The sequence below is a fragment of the Rhododendron vialii genome, chromosome 9a (assembly GCF_030253575.1).
Source record: "Rhododendron vialii isolate Sample 1 chromosome 9a, ASM3025357v1".
Lineage (NCBI taxonomy): Eukaryota > Viridiplantae > Streptophyta > Magnoliopsida > Ericales > Ericaceae > Rhododendron > Rhododendron vialii.
This window is the reverse complement of record NC_080565.1, coordinates 28,345,026-28,348,760: the sequence shown is the minus strand read 5'-3', so window position 1 is coordinate 28,348,760 and position 3,735 is coordinate 28,345,026.

The following is a 3,735-nucleotide window of genomic DNA, read 5'->3' as shown; positions in this document are numbered from 1 at the left end:
TTGAATTGAAATGTGTTGGGAAGTGATTTTCACACCCCAAAAACTGTTAACCACACTACTTATGGAAGTGCGAAAATTACTCCTCAATTTATGTAATATGAACATGACGTGGATCACCAGACAAAAATTGTATTATCTCAACATCTGGTTAATGGTATTGATAGTTTTTCCTTTTTGAAATCTAGAAAATGATTTCGAGAACTGCTTTTAACATCACACGATTTGTCTTTTAAAACTTTTATTGCAAACATATATTTTAAAAAATTCTCCAAGTAATATCTTCTAACTCATTGGTTGTTGAAACTGAATATTGACACAAAATAATGAAGGACATTCAGATAATTTTTCCAAAAAAAGAAAAAGGTGGATCAAGGGAGCGTGTTACATGTCTTTGTGGAGTTTTATTTACGAACTTCATAATCGAAATCATTCACTTTGTTATGCTCATTGATTCATTCCGAACAATAATAAACAAGCGAATAATGATAATAAGGTGATTGCATCTTGTTGATTTAATAATTTACGTTTAATATCATAATAGTAATTATTAAAATTTTAAAAATTAATATAAGTCAATTGTGCAACTATCACTGTTCCTTTAACAATATCTATTTTTTTCAATCCTTTTTAGAATCTTTATTTGTCCCTGTTGCAAAAAAGTATCCCCACCATTATATATATATATCGGGGCAGTTCCGGAAACACTTAAAAAAATTCTTAAAAAAAACCCCTCCAAGATCCCGATCGAATTTTGATGATTCGAGCCGCTCAATGTAATCAGAACGTGATTTTAAGGGTCCACACAAAAAATTAGCAAAAAAAAAAAGACCGGGAAGGGCTTCATCCGAACAGTTTTTTTATTGAACTTTATTGAACAGTTCAATAAAAAACTGCTCAAATCAAGCCCTTCCCGGTTAGTTTTTTTGCCAGTTTCTTGCGGGCACCCTTAAAATCATATTCTGAACATATTGAGCGGCTCGGATCACCAAAATTTGATTAGGAACTATGAGATTAAGATTTATGCTCTGTTCCGGAAACCTTCTTAAAATATAAGTACTTATTTTGAAACTTCTCATTCAAAAATAAGAAGGGTCATTCCACAAAATCCAAATAAAAAGTTCATTTCACATTTTCAAACTCAAAAATAATGAAAATGAAAAAAAAAATTCAATTTTTTTTCACCGTATTAAAGATCTATCAAATATGATCCATAATGATAAGAAAATTATTTGTGTAAACACATAATTTTTTAGCTTAAAGTTGCCTTATACAAAAAATAAGACTGTTGCTATGGGAATGGGCGCCGGCGGAGGGAAATCATACTGACGGCCGCACCGGGCCGTCTCCGGCCACCGGACGGCCGATCCGAGCCGTCCAAAAATTCTATAAAAAAAAAACCAAGGGGGCCATCGTGGGAATTGACGGCATCTGAGGTGTGTAGGATGCTTGATCCGAGCACTCATTTTTCGTGTATATGATTTCACACGAAAAAGGGGTGCTCGGATCAAGCACCCTACACACCTCGGATGCCATTGATTCCCGCAATGGCCCCCTCGGGTTTTTTTTTTAGAGTTTCTGGACGGCTCAGATCGACCGTCCGGTGGCCAGAGACGGCCCTGCGCGGCCATCGGTATGATTTCACTCCCCGGCCGGTCGGTACCTATATAAATTCTTTCAAAATAAATACCAACCTTCTTATTTTCCGAAACAAGGCTTCTTATTAGACCAAAAAAAAGTTCTTATTTCGGTTCTGGAACAGGCCCTTAGAGGGTTTTTAAAGAATTTTTTTAAGTTATGAAAGTTAACCTTGAAATCACTTTCTGAACACACGCACTCAAGGTTATTCCGTTGGCAAAGGAATAAAGCATCTTTTTACACAAAATATTTATGAAAGTATTAATAATATTTTTATAAGAAAAGAAATAGCGTATTTAAAAAACAAAGTAACAAACGTTGTAAAAGAAAATTTACATCGACCATCTCTCCTTTACTTGTGAAGACTACTCCGAGTTGGACAGGGAATTGTGCAAATGGGTATGACCTGGCTTCTCACGAGCTGAGAAACCAACTTCACCCGAGAAGCTGTTTATTTACAGACCCTGCCGAGCGGCACCCCTGCCGAGCGGGTGCTGAGCGGTCAATCCAACCGTTCATTTCTAAATCAACAATTCGGATCGAAACATTTTTTTCCTTTTTTTTTTTTTGTTTTTAAAAATTCGTTCGATACCTTTACATCTGGGCTGTACAAAACACTTTTGGACTGCTGAAATGTGCTCGGCACCCCCTGCTTGGCAGGGTCTCCAGGTCCATTTACAGAAAGTCTGAGAATCCCGATCGAATTCCCGACGCCGCGCCGGGCCCATTCCGGCCACCGGACGGCTGATCGGAGACCAAAAATTCTATAAAAAAAATCGAGTGGGTCTGTGCGGGAATCAACGGCATCCGATGTGTATAGGTAGCCGATACAAAAAGAATGGAGTGTTTGGATCAAATACATGGTTAAATATATGGTTTCGGTGTTTCCAAATAAATATATTTGCGATCAAATACTGGTCAAAATATGACATGATTAATAATTTCATGAGATGCACATTAAACTATTGGGGTAATGAAACTTAACCATTCTATTTATTCCTTCAAATACATAATAGTTTCGCCCCATCCTTGATTAAATCTCGCGAATAGCAATATTCATTTAAGGAAGGGAAATGATATTGGCACTTTAAAAATTGATGGAGGCACTCCAAAAAACAAAAGAAAGTGACTTTAGAATTACACTGATTTTGAAGTACATGCATCAATTTTTGGAGTGCCAATATCATTTTCCTTAAGAAATTAGTTTAGGAAAATGATAATGCCAAAACCGTTTTTGTTGGTGCCAAAACTCTAGTATATAAAAGGCTTGTATATTGCCAAAACTCTAGTGCATAAAAAGGCTTGTATATTGTGCATAAAATGCTTGTATATTCAATATACAAGTCTTTTATGCACAAAAGTTTTGACACCAACAAAAACGGTTTTGACATTATCATTAAGTTTAACCTACATAAGTAAGTCATTTAAAGTATACGGCATAGGTTCAAAATATGACTAATTGTCATCTTGATTTTAATTAAATTACACATAAATTTATCGATGTACAGTGAAATTTGTCATCAAAGATTTTGCTATTTGTTAAATGTATGAGTTAAAATGGTTCCGATCATTATTTATTGTTACGAGCCAAAAAATATGGAGTAGTTAAAATCTATGGAAAATGCTAACTTCTGCCCTCAGGGTGGATGATAACGGATAAAATGGGTATTGATATCCGCAAAAAGTGTGTTCGTATTTATGAACGTATATTAATATTTGTGAGATATGTACTGATATTCAAACTTGTTGGGAATTATTTGTGTACTGTTCTCCGCGTAGTGGGCAGAGTTTTACAAGGGTATGATACTTGTAATTAGGGAATTAATTTTCACACTCTCATTTTTTATATTCACACTCACTTTTTTGTTTTTTAGCCAAAAAAATACACACTTTTAACATTAAAAAACCAAAAAAAAAAAAGAATGTGTATACCAAAAAAGGGAGTGCAACCATGTAATTATTATGAACACTTATTCAATGAATTTGAGGCACCGTTACATAGTTCCAAACATCCGTATTCATCTAGGCGTACCACGTGACAATGCAAAAATACCACCAAATAATCTTTCGAGTAAATTAGGAGCCTGTTTGTTTGCGGGA